Source organism: Serinus canaria, chromosome 3 (genome assembly GCF_022539315.1).
Source record: "Serinus canaria isolate serCan28SL12 chromosome 3, serCan2020, whole genome shotgun sequence".
In the NCBI taxonomy this organism is placed as follows: Eukaryota; Metazoa; Chordata; class Aves; order Passeriformes; family Fringillidae; genus Serinus; species Serinus canaria.
Genome location: NC_066316.1, coordinates 16,358 through 35,180, shown reverse-complemented (window position 1 = coordinate 35,180; position 18,823 = coordinate 16,358). Strand labels below are relative to the sequence as shown.

The 18,823-nt window shown below is 41.6% G+C and overlaps 2 long non-coding RNA genes across 9 annotated transcripts in view; one reads left to right on the top strand and one right to left on the bottom strand.

Annotated features, from left to right (window-relative positions):
- Positions 1–18,823, top strand: part of LOC108962545 (uncharacterized) — a 314,906-nt gene that overhangs the window by 281,722 nt on the left and 14,361 nt on the right. For 6 of the 7 annotated variants that reach the window (XR_007777274.1, XR_007777278.1, XR_007777276.1 and 3 more), the window contains 5 exons: positions 2,280–2,412; positions 3,196–3,305; positions 3,597–3,886; positions 12,859–12,945; positions 16,054–16,139. This is a non-coding gene — a long non-coding RNA (uncharacterized LOC108962545). The remainder of the gene's footprint in view (positions 1–2,279; positions 2,413–3,195; positions 3,306–3,596; positions 3,887–12,858; positions 12,946–16,053; positions 16,140–18,823) is intronic. The other variant, XR_007777275.1, reaches the window with a different exon arrangement.
- LOC115484958 (uncharacterized) lies at positions 7,846–15,575 on the bottom strand. 2 transcript variants are annotated; one of them, XR_003945683.2, is made up of 4 exons: positions 15,306–15,575; positions 14,692–14,819; positions 12,441–13,068; positions 7,846–11,803 (listed from the first exon to the last, which is right to left on the bottom strand). It is a non-coding gene; the product is annotated as an uncharacterized LOC115484958 (long non-coding RNA). The 2 variants fall into 2 exon arrangements; XR_007777279.1 differs by having other exon boundaries at positions 12,441–14,819.

Here is an 18,823-nt window from a genome sequence, read left to right as displayed (position 1 = left end):
TGATATCTGTAGCTGGGATGTTTATTTTAACAGTCAAACCTTTAACATTACAGAGTGCTAACCATGGCATAAAAGATGTCCAGGAAAGGCTATGAATTTCCAAGATTTAAGATTAAATTCAAGAAGTAGCAGTAGTCTAGCTAAAACAATGGTGAGGAAGTGAGCAAATCCTGGTTTGGCTCCTGCCTCTGACCCTGGTTTTGAAAGTGTCACTTTTATTCTTTGCATATGTTTCTTAAGCCTTTAGCATCTGTTGTGTGTTTGTAGCAGATCTCCCCACTCATGGTGCACCTTCATGAGCATTTCCATTCTGGTTCATAGTTCAGATCAGGAGCAAGCTTTGGAAATGACCCTGCCACCCATCCTGCTCACAGTGCCTGTGTTCACAGGCCAAGCAGGGCACAGCCATGTCCCACCATCCCAGACTCTGGGCATCCCCATGGGGACAGAAACAGGCAAGGTGGAGCTGGAGAATTTGAGTAAATCCCCACAGAAATTGAAGCGTAACCTGGTGACGTGCCACACTTCTAAATGTCTCTTTGTGTCACTCAGGCCTCTCTAAGAACTGAAGGGGACCTGTGTGGTTTGCAGTGTCAACTTGAGGGACTTGCCTCAGGGACACCTGGACAGTGTCACTTCAGCCCTTACTGTGAATGATTCCTCAGGACTTGCCAGGAAAGAACATTGGTGAATGGCATTTCCAGGAATGACATTTCCCAATGAAAAAGCCCTTTCTCTGCTCCAAAAGTTGAAATTCTTTGTTGTAATTCCTGGAAAATGATCCAGTCTAAAAAGTCCTGGCCATGCTTACAAAGATAAGAAAACAATCATGCTGGAAGTTTAAAAAAAAAAAAAAAGAAAAAAAAAAGTGCTAAAGCTTTAAATTCAGGAGTGTGGAACTCTGGGCATTACCAGCATTTTGTAAAAGTGCCCTGCCATGTTTTCCTGCAGAAGTATTTGTGAAACTTTGGGCAAACCTAGGCCACTTGATTCTTTTAGTTGGAAATAATACAAAAGCTTGTGGTTCTTGCTTTTCATCTGCCAAAATTAAGGGAACAATTGCACTGGGGTCCTTTTAAGCGTCAGGAATTGCAATTTGCTAATTAAGGTTCAAGTGAGATTTAAGTAGAACTGGAGAAAATTCTGCTCACTGTTTTTTTTGACTTCTGAAATGTATACAAATTCAGTCTGCATGCTTGTGCAGTATTCTGTGATACATGCTTGAACTGCTGGGTCTGCAACATGAATGAACAGATAATTTTAAAATATACATAGCTGAATATTATGGGAAGCACATACCGCAGTTTTGCTCAAACGCTGTCCTTGCTATTTTCATTGGAAGCCTTGCATAATATGGGAAGTGCTATCAAGCTGTTTGTCTCAAAGTTTCAGGCAAGGTGCTCTTCCATGTTGAAGTAATTTGGGAACAAAGTCATTGGCATAATTCATTATCGTTTATGTAAAATGGTGACAGAGAGAGTAAAAGAAAGCTTTGCTGTTACTATATATCTTCTTTATTTTTTTAGTGCACAGTACCTGTCCAGAGCTGTGAGGACTTGCTCAGCTTGTAATGTATGGATCAAACTTTCTGCCGGGCTAAGAGAACATGGCTGAATTGCAGTCCATGCATCTGTGCCAGTTCCCACTTTTTTTTTTTTTTTTTTTCCTGAAATGAAGCAAGCAGTGTAAGGAAGTCAAAGTTGCCTTGAAAAATCAGAAATAATAATATTCACTAATCAACAACATCCAACCCCCATTTTGTCTGCCTGCAAACCCTTGTCCTTACAGTCTCTGTGAGACTATAAATTGATCTTTGTAACATGTCCAGAAGATTAAAAATAATCCAGGCTCTCACAGAACACAGAAACACATTGCTCATTCCAGAATTGAGGAGTCCTCAGGGAGGTGCTGCTTTCAAGTTAAACCAAGATAACTTTAGCATGAGTGTCGCAGCAATCTGTACTGTGCTGTGTCCAGAAGGTGATTCCTTGGGAATGAGTTTCCTGAAGTTTCATAGATACTGCCAAAGTGAGGTTTTTTAAGAGAACAAAGTAGATATTTTTCTTTGCATTGAAGTATTCCCAAGAACTTGCTGAGTGGAATGAGTAGAGGCCACATCAGCTGCAGAAGCAGAAATTTCATTTAATATTGGATTTGCATGGCACAGTGTAATACTTCCTTGGTCTCCAGGGACCTGTAAATATCCCTAATAGTTCATGTGCCAGAACATCAATGCCATCTGCATTTTCAGGTCTGATGTTTAATTTCTGTCTCTTCAGCCAAGGCAGAGCAATGTTCAGCAAGGGATTTACAGGTGTGCCAGCTACTGTCAACCAAACCACGGTGCTCTGGGATTCAAACAGCACTAAGGAGTCAACCTGCTGTGTGCCACAGTATCTGCAGCTGCCTCAGGTGAGCATCACTGACTCAGCTTTTCTCAGCAGCAAAGGGGCAGTCACTGAGCACAGAGAAGCTGCCTTTTGGCACCTGAAACTTTTGCGCTGCCCTTGGGGGTACCACAACTCTGGATCACACTGTTCAGTGCATGAAAGTTTGTACAAGCCCCCGAGGTTGATTGTCATCTGGGGAAAGAATGGTGACAGGGTTGCAAAGACTTTCAGAGCTCCTTCACACTTCTGTCACAGCAGCTTTTGGAGTCTGAATAGCTTTTTGCTGCCTTTGAACCCAGTTTCTATCCTCAAAAGAACAGCAGATAGCAATCATCTATCTTTCAATGAAATAAGTAAGAGTTTGAAGCACTGCTTCTGGGTTAAAGGAAAAGGTTTTATTTTATTAGAAAACTTAAGTCTCTCCTCTGAAAACTGTTTCCAAAAACATCCATGCACAAATCCAGCTAGCACAATCACCCCTTTGCACAGCAAGCCCTTAGACACTGTTTTCCTTCTTCCAGATGACTTTCGTAGCCCACCTGGGAAATAAATTACTGGGCAGTGCTAGAGTTAGTAAATCTACATACACTTATTAAAGTTCAAACCAAAGTGTGATTGAAAAGTACTTATGGGTCAGTAATCACACCCTTAATTTTCAGAAATAGAGTAGATGGTATTATCTGGAGAAAAAAAGTTTCTTGTTTTTTCTTTCTAAATATCCTGTTATAAGCTAGTAATAAGTATAAAAATTAGGACCTGGTTGAATATTTGCTGAAGCCAATCGAAAGTCTTTACTTTATTCCAGGGTACTTTGGTGGGAGCCCTTCAAATCTTTATGCTCAGAACAGCACCTGTATCATAAGGACTTCATAAAATCCCATTTAAATTGCTCCATTCTGTACTACAGCCTTGAAGGTAATCATTTGCTTAAATGCTTGGAAGAATAAGGATGCACTTTGAGCCAAGCATGGGCCTAAAATCTATGTCCAACAGCCTTAATATTTAGCAGGCCATGCTGCTTGTCACACAGATCTTCGGCCATTTAAGTTGCGGTATTAGTTTGAGCGTTAGGAAAAAAGGGTCTTCTAGCATGTTCTTCCAAAAATGATAGCCAAGGACACTGGTTGGTGGCAGTGTGGGGGATTATTTCAAAACAGGCTTTTGTAGAAAGCGATAGAGTTCTTATTTCTCTTGGTCTGCTCTCAGGTCGTGCCGCTGCTGTTGTGCTTCTGAGTCCTAATGCTAGAAATGAAAAGGTTCAGAGAACTGACACCAAGGAAAGGCCCAAAGCTGCACTCTGCTCCTGACAGCTTCTCTTTACACCACCGTTTTTCCTCTGAGCATGTTCCAGTGTCTCTGCACTCCCAGTCCTCCTGCAGCAGCTGGGGCCAGCCAAAGAAGGCTATCGTAGCCTGGCGTTCCTTCTGGGAGCTTCTCACAGCACAAGCAACCTCCTTTCCAGCAGATCACAGGTGTTCTCCACATGATGTGAGCAGGTGAGAGCACAACCTTGCCAAACCATGATGAAGTTTGGTAGCTGAAACACACAATCCGTGTTTGGCCTGAGATCTGAATCTGGCTCTCTGCTCCATCCTCTGCTCCGAGCTAAATCAAACTGCAGCACGTCATGAAAACCAAACAGCACCATGCTCTGATCGTGTAAGATCTGCATCCAGCTCCAAACTCGGAGGAGGAACCTCCTCCCTGTGTGTGTGTCACAGTGCTGCCAATGCCTGATCTGTTAGGTAGGAGTGGTAGCCCCCTGAAAAAAATTCAAGTGCCTGAAAGCCTGCCCCTAAAATTCCATGGGAAAGGTACCAAAACACTGTGAAGGATTGGAGGTGCAATGAAATTGCTGCTTCATGTAGCTTGAGAAAACCCCCAAACCATGAAAGAAACATATGAGCAAGATTTATGAGCGGTTCAAGTTCTGGGGCAAAGCACTCCCCTGCCTTTTTGGTTCCTAAAGTCTCTTCTTATCAGTTTAAGAGCTGCCAGGTAGACGGTAATTCATCCAGCCTACCTGTGCTTTCTTTATTGGGGGAGAGAATGCAAAGGATGTGTTCTATATTCCTCAGGAAGTGCTCCTCACCATGGAGGCAGCTCTGCTGCTCCCTCATGAGGACTCTCAGGACATCTGTGGTGTGCCAACCTACCCAGACCATCCTGCTGCCCAGGCAATCCTGCTCTCACACTCTCTCTTGTGCTCTTGTTTTTGTTGGTTTTTAATAGTGGAGGATTTGGATTTTTTTCTTCTCCTGTATTTGGCACCTCTGGTAGAGCTTTGACATAGAAAAAGGCTCATCTTTCAAATGCCTGTGGCACTCTGTGAAGGGTGATTTTTAAAAATCCATTTTATTTTGCTTCCTGGCAGTGATATCAAAGGAACAATCAGTGCTTGAGTTGCAGCCAACAATTTATTTCAATTATCATAAACAGAAAACAATGGCATGCTGCCTTATTAGCTATTCACTTTCCAAGTCAACAGACTCGGAGGGCTGGGATGAGATCTAACCAGAGATATGCTTTGATGTTTTCAGTTTGGAGAATTGGCCAAAATGCTGTGTGATGCCGGTTTTGGGGGGAAGAATGGAGGGAAGAAAGGGCAGAGGGAAGGGACAGAATCCCTGAGAGCACAGGGGGTAGCTACTGGAAGGGCTGGAGGTATGTGTCATGTTTGTGGCTGTTTGTGGCTGGCTAAGAAAGCACTGGAGGGTGATTGTGCTCCGTGTAATCCCACACCAGAGGTGACACAAAGAGCAGCAGATAGGCTGATTGCAGTGCAGCTCTTCTGATTTTACCCCTCGAGGATCTAGTCCAGTGCACATTCCAGGTCTGCTACTGTGCTGCAGAACCAGCCACTTCCCTGGGGTTTGCAGTGTGTGCTGTGGGAGCTGATGGAGCCAACCCAAACCAGATGTGCACAGCAGCCCTGGTGCTCATCCTTCCCTCCCAGAAGCAAGCCCTAAGTCTTCCAGTACTGTCAGATAAACTGTGCTTTGTAGGGAATGCTGCTGGGAGTAATGAGTAACAGTGCTTGTCACTGTACTTTGTTGTTTTAGCACTGGGCTCGCATATGCAGAACATTTTTATTATACATACCTAATGGTACAGAGTATTTATGGGAAATTATCTCTTGTAGATGGAGATAAACATGAAAGGTAAGCATCTGCTGTTTTTCTATATAGAAAACTGTGATCAGCTTCTTTCTCGGTGTCATGATGCCAACCAAACCCAAAAAAAGTCACAGTCTCTTCATTTCCTTGAATCGGTTTCACCAGCATTTCTGGAACAATCACAATGTCTGTATTATTTAATAAGGTAGAAAGCCTAAATGTGGAGCAGAGTAGCTGATCATTGCTTGCTTATTAATCCTGTCTCTCATGGACAAGCCACCCCAGCTATTTTGGATTCTTTTCTGACCAAAATACAAACACATTAAACCCGCTTCTGCTTTTCTCACAGAATTGATGCTGTAAACTGTCCAAGTGGTTTGCAACAGTAACCAAATTAATAGAGATCAGAGGAACTGAAGGAGATTGTTTGCTCTAGTGGATAACTGCCTTTGCTTTGTGGGAGATACATACCTGCTCCCTACCTGTAGATCTTTATTTTAAGGGAATTTCTGCTAGGATTCTTTAAAAGCTTAAGAAGATTGCAGATTTCTCCAAAGCCAAAGAAAACTTGCCTTTCTCAGGAGAAGGAAGATGACTTGAAACCTGTTTCAGTAAAGGTTTTCCGTGGTGATCAATAATAAACAATTATTTTTCAGGTGACCAGATCAGTAATGGTTTTGTGGTTGTTGTTGGTAGCCAGACCCATCCTTATCATGGAGGAGAGAATCTGAAGCAGGTGATACTGCACAAAATATCAGTTAGGAGGCCACTGGGCCACAAGAATCTGTGGTGATGACAATTTTCAGAGGGCAAGGTCAGCTTACTGGAGCCAGGCTGCAGAGAGTTCCCTGAACTGTCACTTTGCAGAAATACCCATGTGGAATGACCAGCAGTGGCAGCCTGTCGCTTGCAGGGGTCAATTTTCAGTGCAGAATAGCACTGTCAGATCCTGCTTGAGCAGTTTCCTCTCCTTTGAATCCTATTTCTGATTGCCAGATGCTCAGTCACAGTCTGGCCCTCATTCTTCCAGTCTTCCCATAAATGGAAGCAAATTTCCAGCAAAAGCTTCCTTGGGGGCATAAGGAAATTAGAGAAATAATAGACCTGGAGTCCTCTCATGTAGCTAGAAGTCCTCCAGTCAGACTCTGCAGCCAAATTCTTTTTCCTGTGCTCAGTTTCAACATGGTCAAACTTTTCCCTAGCCGAGAAATTCCTTGCTTTATTCCAGGGCATCTCCCTTCAGTGGAGGCATGTGATACCTAGCCTTGATCCTCCTAACCACAATAAGCCAAAGAATCCCACAGAAAAAGCTGTACTTCTTGCCCTTCTGTTTTTTTGTGACTGCCTTCTGGACAGTAATGGATGATGTTGGAATTCTTTCAGCATTTGAGTTTATCCTCCCTCCTCCAAACTCACCAGCATTCTCCCTCTCCCATGCTCTTAATTTCAACCCATCAGCTCAGTCTTTTTGCTGGCCCCTGCTTATTTCTCAAGCCAAGGCTCTGTATGTTTGTAGCCACAAAGCCCAGAGCGTGTGTTCCAGCATGAAGGGATTTTCATGGCTGAGGCCAGGCTGGATTGTGCCTCCTCTCTTGTTGAACGAGGCTGGGTGTGAGGCAGTTAACACTTATGCTGAGGAAGCTGCAGCTGGAGCCACCACACGGCGTAAAGGAGAACATACCTAAACTAACTCCAAGAAAAAATAGGGCTGTTGCTTCCTAGGGCACAGCAGCCACCTCTGATTCACCTTTCTGCTTGTCCTTGCCATGAGTTCAGTAAATATCCTTATTCATGTGTGTGGTGCAAAGGCCTTTATTGATGTCTCCCTGCTTTGCCTCTAAAACCTTGCAAAGAGGCGGAGGCAGGGAAGGGAGGAATGTTGTTCCCTCTATCCCACGCATGTCCAGGGCCAGGCAGCAAAGCCTTTTGGGGATGTGCTCAGAGTCACACCGAGGATCTGCTGAGGAAAGAGGAGCAGACAGCAGGTACTGTGAATCTGCAATTTCTGCACATCCTTTCGGTGAAGAGGTAAATCCCATGAAACCCACTGAAACCAGGGCAGACACGCAGATAGATGACAGGGACAATGCCTGTTCTTTTTTCATGCAAGATTTCTCCAAAATTGGTCTTATCTGGATGCTAACAGACAAAGCTTCTCAAATCTGCAGTCAATGCTATTTGGTCAGGGCACAGGGGTGAAAAGCCCAGCAGTCAACAGATTACTTGGAGTATCTTTAAGATTGTGGATCTTATAAAACAGTTCCCCTCATAAAAAAAAAAAAAAAAAAAAAAAAAAAAAAGGAAAGAAAGAAAAGAAGCACACAGACTTACCATTGCTGAGTGTTTCTTTAATAGAATCAGAAACAAATTTGTGACCTTATGGCCCAGAGGTGGGAACACCGTCTATAAACTTGCCCAGACATAGAAATGCATTCTGCCTGTCAGTAGGAGTTTGCCATTGAACGTGTATATAAAAAAAGGCTGGTGTTACATTAGACCAACATTTTTTAAATGCCACAGCTCACTTTATATGCCATGAACCTTGTTAATGCTGCTAACAAGAAAATTAAAAACTCAAAGCTATAAAAATAGGAATGCCACTCCTAAGTAAATAAATATACATGAGAACCAAATATTCAGATACAAGCTCTGGAGTGGCTCATGTCCAGGGAGGGAGAAAGGTCAATGTTTTTTTTCTGACTTGTTTCTCGGGCTATAAAAGCTCACTGTAGTCAGCAAAATTGTCTCGCATTGAGTCCTTGCCTTAATTTCACAGTGTTCTTGAGAATTCCACAGGATAGCATGGAGGAAAATCAGGGAGGGTGGGCAGCAAGGAATATGCCAAGGACAATTCTGTCCAGGAGACTGGATGGGTCAGGGAGGTTGGGATATTTCTATCGGACTCAAGAGCAGATTGTTAATGTGGCAGCAGTGGGGAAAATGTTTCCATCAGAACCTACACCACCTATATGTCCTGGCCTCTACTGTTGACTCTGGATCCAAGTTAATAGACTCCATTTGGGCCCATAAAACCCAACTGGGCTGTACCATGAATCTTTTTGACAGCCTGGACTCTGTCCTGGCCCAGGAATTAGAAATTCCAAGGACTGTTTTTGTCATTTACCTCCTAACTACATATATTTGGAGTTGCTTATCAATGCAACCTTTTAACCCTAAAATGTAAGAATTGTGACCTGCCCCCTAAGGTTGGGCCCATCATACTTATGTGGACTCACCTCTACTTAACATTGGCAATTAATTTTATGTCTTCTACTCCTTGCTTCTAAAAAGCAGCCTTTTTCTTTTCCTTTCTTTACCTCCTGGAAATTTCGAATAGTATATCTTAAAAGATAAGATATTTACACACACAATAGACTTCTGCTAACAGATTTTGGCAAGACAAAAGAATATACAACTTATACACTTCTGCATATGAATCTAGAGAAGGCTATAAAGTGAAGGAAAGTGGGAAAGAGAAAAAGGTGCACCCTTCACTTTTCTGTGAAGGCAGGCTTTGGCTTTTCCTAAGGTTTCCCTGACCCAAATCCATCTGGTGCCAATGCTAACTAGTCCCCATAAATCTGATGGGCCCAAAATTAAGACTAGTCTCAAATCTTGTATTATAGTGTTAACTGTTGCATTGATAAACCATTCAATGGCCAAAAGAGGACATTTTTAAACCTTTGTGCATTTATTCACAGTGACAGAAAAATTACTTCTGCTTCTTGTGAGGGGGAAAAACCCCAAATCCTCCAAGACTATGGTAAAGCATTTCAGAAGAGGGTTGACTCTCTCCATACGGAGATTATGTAGACAATTATCAACCAATTATTAATTAAATTGATAAATGATTGAAATAATATCTACAAGACTCAATGGAGCCTGCTCACAGGAGAAAATTTATTGGGAATTTAGCAGGAATATTTCATTTTCAAGGCTACTGGTTACAACTTGGTGAGAAGTTTTCTCTTCCCCCTTTTAGACTCAATACTGGCAGTGATTTATTAAGATGTATTTCAGGATAACCTGCTGAGATAATGATTTTTTGTTGGAAGCCCACACTCAAAATTGCACTGAAATTTGGTGCAACATGGGAACCATTGTAATCAGGAGCTCACCACTGAAGCCTAGGAACAATTCTGTGGAGGGTCATGTTGCATCTTGTCCAGGGCTTGCACAAATTAAAAATCCATTTATATATGAATTTTAAATCAAAGCACGGCAATTCTGTGCTTTGATTTAAAGCACTTACATTTTTCTCTTTTGCCTCAAACGTGGACCATGTTCAGAGTTCTTGTTTGAGTGTACACCAGCATAAGTCATGGGAAATTTTCCTCAGCAGTCAAAAAACCTCTCTATTAATGCTGCTAAATTTCTAACACAAGCAACTGGGTAAGACTAGGATAGCAAACTGTTGAATTGTTTTCATTGTTTTATTTATAAGCCAACCAAGGCAGATGTGAAACCTGAATTTTCCAATGGGATATACTGCCACAGGCAGTTTTTTTCACCTAGATTCCCTCTTTCCTTTGCCTCAGGAGTTTTCCAACTAGGTTAGGCAGGCCCCAGTGTTTCTGCATGTGTGGGGTTTTCTCTCTGCAGATTGTTGCCTGTTCAGGTTTCAGCACTGATACTTATGTGCTGATGAAAAACTTTATAATGAGTACTGACTGCTGTTAAAAATCACAGGAAAAGAGAACCTAGAGAAGGAGGAAAACACCTCCTAACAAAGAATTTTATTCTAGTTGATTTTTATCCGAGGAACTCTTAATATCATTCGGTAATTGCTCAGATAGCTAGATAACATCCCAGTTCCAGAAATAGGGTGGTTTGCAAGAAAATTCAGTAAGTGAGATTTTCTTCTGTGTTACAGGAGGGCCTGAAGCCTGTGATATTTCTTTGGTTATAGAGCCAAGTACATAGTTTTATTTGGGAATTCTCTCCAGTGGCACACTGCATGTTCTCCAGGTGCTGCAGTAACAATTCCATTAACTGCTAATTTGTACTGTCCATGAGGCCAGAAGTAAAAGAGGAAAGGGCAGAATCTGTAACTCTCTCTAGATTAGAAGACTTTTTTTGGCATTTATGCATGTAACTGCTTGGAGCCTACTCAGTCCTTACAGCTCTGTGGTTCCTGCATCCCCCTTTCTTCAATCCAATTAAAATGAGGATGGTGAAGAGTTTTTAGAAATAGCAGTCAAGATTCACATCTACAAACACCTTCAGTGTGGCTTATCCCCCATAACGAATAAACTATTATTATGGAATCTCCAGAAATTGGGTCTCCTACCTTGATTCCTTCCTCTATTTCATTACTTGCACTTTACATTATTTGGTGGCAAAGTCTTTCTTCTCCTGATTATAATTCAGGAACCTCACGCTGAAGACAGGGGTAACCCTTCTCAATGTATTCTTCACTCTCAAACAATGCTGAGAAATGTGAAGAACTTCTTTTCAACATAAGGATTAGTCTTGGGACCAAATTCGTGTTCTGTAGGCAAAGGAACAGGGAGAGAAGACAGATTTCTTCAAAGTCCTCGATCAACAGCAGGGTCCAATGCAGAGTTTAGCACTTAGGAAGTCATTTCTATACAGACTGAATCTACTCATTAATGAGTAGAAAAATGATAGGAAAAGCTCTTAAAATCTGAGTTCATCTACTGACATGGCACCTTTGGGGGCTTTTTTCCCCTGAGCTCCCGGGATTCAGTATCTGTATAGCATTTTAAATGGTCAGTGCAAAACACCAGTTCATGGTGAGCTGCTCTTCTGATGCTGGGGATGTTTGGTCATTGGAATTCAGTGATACATTCTATTAGCAGCAACGTGTATTTGTATGTGGGTGTGCAGAGCTGTTGTGTCCAGCAGGAGGGTTGACTGGGTAGAAGGAGAGAAAAACATAATCTTTTTGTGCTTCTGGTAAGTTTCCATAAGTGGCTCACCCTGCCTGGATGAGGTTTGTTATTTGTGGAGCAGTGGCTGCTGGAGAAATGCCGTGGCAGCCAGTTTAGCCCGTGTCTCACGGCAGTGCATGGAAAAGGCATTATCCTCATTTATTTCTGTCAGGGATTAGGGATGTCCATTCTCCCAAGGTTGAATTTGCTCTTCATTCTCATCTTCATGTTCCTTTCCTTGTTGAACGATTCAGCATTGCCTGTGGTACCCTTGTTCCCTGCATCCCTTGCTAGCAAAGACACGGCATGGCAGAGCCCTGATCCCAGGTCTTGGTAAGTGCAGCTGAGGTCATATCCACTCCGAGGACAAGGGGCCAATTTTTCATTTATTATCTCTGAAAACCTACAAGAAAAAGACCAGAACCCACAAAGGTTGCAAAACTGAAGAAACTTGGCTTCTGTTTTAGGCAGCTCTTCTGCTGTATCCCAAGCTTGCTACCAGCAGTTCTCCTGCGAGTGTAGACTGGAATGATGTTCTTGAGGGAAAAGTCACAACTTTTTTTCCAAAATAAATTAAAAGGGCTTCTATCTTTTCTTAGTCGGGAGACAAACCTAACAATGAGAAGTTCTAGGTTTTGGGAGAGAACTCTGAAACTCTTGATTTTGAACGTTTTAAGCTTCCAAATCCATTTCCTGAGGATCCAATAAACAAGTGGCAGTAAAAATTTCTGATCAAAGAGATGCAATATGTGGTTAATTTGGAAACAAATCCATGTACATCAGATGCTGGACTCTGATTAAAACAGATATGATAACAGTGGTGAAGAAACCCTGGCTTCTTTTCAGCCAACACGTGGAAGGGTTTGGAAAGCATTAACTCATAGCTGGAGCCCCTAGGGAATATTGAGCCTTTCTGCCTCCAATGGTGCTAATACATTTTTTAGCAGAAGAAACAGTTTAATTTGACTCTTATCTTCAGAGGCTTAAGCAGGAATTTGGTCTGAGAGGACTGCACAGGTTTCCTCGCCAGTGTTACTTACTGTGTTTTACAAGTCCATGGCCCAGGTGTCTCCATCTCCTCTTTATAGCATGATCACAAAGATAAATTAAACACAGTTAAAGCTGTTAAATTCCAGTGTCCCCTCATCACACGGCAAGTCATGAACTCTACCAAACAAAAAAAAAAAAAAAAAAAGGAAAGAAGGAAAGTGATCTGAAGTGCATCTTTTCTACTAAAAGCATATCATATTTTCAATGAAAATACTTTTTGTTATGAAATTTTGTACCTGTTTATGAAAACTGACCTGAAATTGTAAATTTTTGTGTAATTGCTAACTGAAAAAAAAAATCTCAGTTCTGAAACCAAAAGAGATGCATTTAGATCATCAAAAATTTTATTTCATGAAATTAAGTAAAATGGACCTCTAAACTTTTTTTTTTTTTCCTTCTTTCTTCCAGTCTGGGAGAGGAAATTCTGCAATTCCACTCTGGACTCAGGAAAGGGAGGTTGTACCAAGTTTTCTGTGCTGAGAGAAAATACAAAAGGTAAAATACAGTGACATCCAGATGATGCTGTGCTCAGTCACTCAGCTTCCTTGGAAGATGCTGCTCTCATCCAGGTCACAGCAGTGGGACCAGATGCAGAATACTTTCACTAATAGGCAAAATCTACAAAAAGCAAATAGAGACAAGCATTTAAAAATTTTTAATATCAAATGCTCTTTCTGTGTCAAAGCATTAATGGCTGGAGTGTTTCCTTCACATTTTCACTGAGAAAATATTTGTTTTTTCTGATGATTCACTATAAGTACTGCTTCAAGAACTGACCAAAGGTGAAAGGATTTGTTCTGCCTTTTCTAATTCATCTGCTGAGCATGTTTATTTCTAGAAAGCTTGCTCATTGAGTAGCATTTGCTTTGCTTTATTACAGTATTCTGCTTGTTGGACTCTTTTTGTAGCTCAGTCCCTGGTATGAGATTTAAAGTTTTAAGTGACATCTAATGACCTGTTAAGTTGCCAAGTCCTGCAAGAGTATCTGGAAATTATATCTGTCTCTCTAGGTGGATTCTTGGAAGTGAATTCACTGTAACTGTAATTCCCCCTTTCCTTCCCAGCCTTATCTCCTCTGAGACCTGACAGGCAAAAGTAAAGACAAGTTATGAGACAATTGATATAAAACCTGTGTCCATGTCAATCTAAGTCACTGCACATGAAAGGAAGGAAAATCAAAGTTAGAACAGTACTGGCAGCTATGTGATAGGAAGCCTGGAAGGTTTTTGTTCCATCTTGCATTGGAAGCATAAAACAAGAAAATTGCAGGTAATGGGAATTTTGATCCAGGCTATGAAAACCAGAGATGTACAGGGGAGAGAAGAGTGAGACTGAAAAATTAGTGAATAATGCTATTTCTCTGAAAGGAATTAACTTGATTAATACTACAGAGACAAAAGTTATTACCGTTTGTAAAGGGCCAATCTGTGGACAAGTGTTTCAAAAGGAGCTAATGTTAGACAAAAGTCATGCCTGAATCTAAGCATCAAAATAACACTTCCAAGTTTATACCTCAGAGTTACTCATTAAGGTTTGCCAGCATGGTTTGTGTGGGTCAGGAATAACAATTTCAGGGAGTTTTGTCACTTTAAAATATAAGCAGCTAAAACTGCTGGGAGAAATATTGATTATAGATTGCTGGTTATGTAAAGGTTTAATAATTCTCATTCTTTATGTGATATATTATTGACTATACATTCAACCCACAGCAAGGTGGACCAGCTGACGTGGCTGAAAGCCACTTGAATCCCAGCTCTGAAATGGGGGGAAGGATTTACGTCTAATCCCCTGCATCTGAAACAGAAAACATTCAACTTCAGGAGCCAGGGTTGTCTTGGAGGAAGTTAGGGCATTACAGTGCTTGAGGATTTTTATTATGGTGCTACAGGGAGCAGTGCCAGTTGAATTCTCACTTTATCTAAATTGTTCTCCAGAATTGAGACCTGCACTGTCTTAGTCCAGGAGTAGTAAAATCCCAAACATGCAGACCTCAGTATAACACAGCCAAGCTCCATGTAGACTCTCAGTAAATCAGCCTGGCTGCAGCCAAACCACATGTAAAAGCAAGCTGTGAAACAGCCTCAGCATGGCCAAACCACATGTAAAAGCACGCTGAAAGGCACCCTCCACGCAGCCAGATCGCACACAAAGCCGCGGAGGACAGCACTCGGGCTTTGTGTGTTTGTTGGAATAGCTCAGTGCCGGGGAGAATCCCACCACAGCAGCCACCTTTTCTCCCACCTCGGGTTTGAGCAGGCAGATAGATCCACTCCCAAGTCTTAAGTCATCAGGTAGGAGAAGTGGCTCCAGAGTTAAACACGGCGTAGTGGATTTAGGATCAACCTGATCCACATTTGAAAGAGCTGAACCTGCAAAAGAATCAAGCCCAGAAAGAGCAAAAAAACTATTTCTTTCTTATCTGATTCAGACAGAACTGGTATTGCTGAGTGATTCCCACTAATACATCCTACTAATGTCCCTGACCACTTAGACGAAATCAGTCAAGAGCCAAAAAAAACCCCACCCAGCTCCTGTGATTAATCTTTCCATCTAGAAACGAGCACAATGCAATTAGTAAGTCCATTTTCACTTGTCCAGACTTCAAAAAGCCATTTTATTAGATGAGAGGGAGAATTATGAGAATTGAGCCTCCAGATCACCCATGTTTTGTTAACTTGCCATGCACTGAGATTTTAAATGGCTTTTTGTTACACGTTTCATGTACTACTATCCCTGCAATTCATTATTCATGAAATATTTGGGGGGCTTACAGACTTTTTCTTCCAGTGAGACTCAAAGAACTTCACAGAGGAGCTCAGTATCATTACGTGCGTTATACAGAGGCATGAAATTACCTGTCTGGTGTTGCTCAGTAGGTCAGCAACAGGCCTGGACCTGGAACCTGCATCTTCTGAGCGCACATTCCAACTACTGAAGGTTGGTCTCGGTTATCTGCTGCCGAGAAAAACCCCAAAAAGGGCTGCAGTTTCTTGCTCCTCTAACAGAAATCTGGTGAAGAAGCCCTGTGTGGGGCAGTGGGTTTCTGACATCAGTACAATATCCAGCTCTCTGGGGGCCAGCGGAAGATTGTGCTGGGCAAGGCTGATCACAGGAGCTGATGGAAACACATTTATGGGCGTGCTCAGCCAACAAGGGCTCCTTTGGCTTTTCCCTTGCGCTGTTCTGTTTGAACATGTCGCTGTTTAATATGCTGGGAGGGAGTTTGGGAACTGACTTCTGTAGGATAATCTGGGATTCCTGGCCTTTGGCACACGGTGCGGTTCTTGAAATCAGCATCACAGCTTCCCCCTGGGTAAAGCAAAAAAGGCTTGACTGGCTGAGGTGGAGAACTTCAGCATATGTATAAGTTAAGGCTTTGCCTAGGGAAGAAGAATTTTGATTCTGTGTAAGAGGATATTAAGCTACTAAAACCACTGTTAGATTTAAAAATCAATTTATTTAATCAATAGACTTTTCATTTTCCATTTCCAGCCCCCTGACTGAGCAATCTGTCATGATATCAATGCCATAACTTATTTACACACTTTGCTAAATCCTCCAAATGCAAGATTTGACATCTCATTTTTCTCTTACTCATTCCAGGCTCCCCTTTGCAATCATGCCTGATTGACCATTACCAGGAAATCAGAAATGTGAAGCCAGACTGGTACTGAGCAGTACAACCTAAGGTGCCTGGCTGCTTGCCCTGGTCTATTCCCAAATATGAGCTATGGCCAGCTGAAGAGAGGGTTCAGGAGCGAGTCTTGAAGGGTGATTTGCTGTCACACCTTTTCTACTCCTGTGGAGAAAGGAGGACATGGATATGATTAATTTATCTCTCTCGATCTCTGACACAAGTTGGTACACTTGGTAGAGGACTTAGAATATTATTATTATTATTATATTATTATTATTATTATTATTATTATTATTATTGTTATTATTATTATTATTGTTATTATTATTATTGTTGTTGTTGTTGTTGTTGTTGTTGTTGTTGTTGTTGTTGTTATCATCATTATAATTATGGAAGAGTTGCTATTTAGAAGCAGAACAGAAATTCTCTGCAATATCTTAAAAGGCCCATTATTGACTCTATGAAGTATCAGCCACTGTATTTATCATTAACATATGACACACTCATGCAAAATATTTTCTCAGGGAAGTAAAAATACTCAGGGAAATCTACGAAATAAAACAGTCCTAGGTATAAAAAGAGATCAGGAAAAGGACAGTGACATTTTAATTATTTAGCACAGCAACAATTCTGACTAGAGGGAAGAAACAGAGAGCAGGGTAACAAGTGAGGGAGGGGAACTATTGTTATATGGAATGGAAATCCTGAAGGGAGTTTGCCATTATTTGAATTGGGTTTTTTTATTGTTTTAAGAACAGGAGAAAAAAAAGTAGAGAGGAAAAACGCACAAAAGTGTTTAAATGTGGAAGATTTGCATTTCCTGTCTGGTCTTATATTCTGTTCATTGCTGCATCATGTTGTATCTGTATGTCTCTACGTCTCATTATCTGATGGTCTTTAAGAAAATATGAGAACTGGAGAACAAAAAGCCAAACAAAGCCCACATTTGCTCTTGCCGAATTTTATCTCTTTAATATAGAAGGATAACCACGAATACGTCCACTGTGTGCTTAAATATATTCCTTCTGTTTCTCAAATTATAATTAGCTTTTAACAATCCCCACCACCACCAAATCAACATATATAAGTATTTTCCTCTGCTTTATGAAGCTAAAGGCTCTGCAGATCATAAGGTAGATTCCTGTCTCCCCAAACACTTGTCACTTCAGTACTCCAGCACATTGCTCTGGGTAGAATTCGTTTTTGCCACTTGCAATTCAGTGGGAAAATCTTCCCTGGACCTCAGCAAACGCCCCAAGCCTGGGCCTGATTTGGCAAGGTCAGACTGAAAACATCTCTCCACACTTACTTAGAGCAAGGCATAGCTCAAACCCTGCTTTGTCCAGCTGTCAGAGGCCTGAAGTGGGAAGTAGCTCAGGCACAAAGACAGAGAGATTGATCAACTAGAAATACATCCATCGGAACTTGGGGGCTGAGATGTGTCGGATCCTTCTCTCCAGGCTTTTCAGCAACCATCCCTGCCAGAAATACAACAAACACCCATTCTTTTATTAGCCCCTTTGGTATCTAATAAGGCTCTGTTTGACAGCTCCAGCTTCTGGATTCCTGCTGCAGCAGCCTGCTTCTGCTTGTATGCTCTTAAGATAGGAGTCCGTGGGGGTGGGACCTGTTAAACACAGAAATACTAGGAAAAATGGGCTCAGAAATGTCCCTCTTCAGTGGGAGGTGGGAAAGAAAATTCAATTGAGCTACTCTACTGCTCTCATGAATTCAGAAGAGAAAACCCATGAGGACAACTTAGGACTTTAGAGAGAGAAAATTCAGGAGTTCAAAGTCACTGTGTCTGTTTGAAGGCAAGACCACTTCTGTCATGCCTTGCTCACCTCTGACAGATTCAGCAATTAAGGCTGTACCCGCCCCCCCAAATCCTGAATTCTGGTAAAAGGAGTGCAGAGCCTGATCACCAGTTCTTGGGCAGGAATTGTACAGCCAGCACTGAGGAAATTTTGTGAACTGAAAAGATGAATTTGGCATGAAACAAATAGGAAATTCTATGATAACACATGTGCAGAGGATTTTCTGACTGGCTGCAAGAGGCTATCAAAATCGGAGCGAAATTTTACTTCCATCTATGCTTTCTTAAAACCCACAAGTGCCAGAGCATAACTCAGAGCTCTACTTGGAAAATGGAGAGATGCCCTGAACGTTGAGTCAAGAGCAAGAGAAAAACCAAAAGTATAAAAAATTGTGGTTAGGAGTGTTCTTCCCCATTTAAATACATCCTAAAATCATCAGTGACCTTGAGACCGAGAATTTCTTTTCCCTTAAACTCTCCAGTTTCTCAGCCAGTATTCAATCTTCAGGGTGTGCCCTTTGTCTTCATCCTTATTTCTTAGACAATCTGATCTATTTGCCTTTGGGGCAGATAACCTCAAAATGTTGGCACTCAGGGAAAATTGAATGGATTTGCTTCCAGAAGGGAAATTTGCCCAAACAACAAGGAAGTGCTTTTGAATGTACTGACTAATTAGCCCTGCTTCTTTTTAAAATATATCTTGCATTGTTTCATACAGAATTAGCACATTTCCAGAAGTATTTAATGACCCCATTCTTATTCTTGAATTATTTTACCTTGAAGTCTGTAACTTGGATATTGGGTACCCCTGAAAACAATTGGACCCAAGACTACCAGCTGCTTGGAGACTGCTTTATTCTGTGTGTCTCACCACCAAATATTCTGGAAAGGTCACTACCAGACCCACGAGACATAAGGGA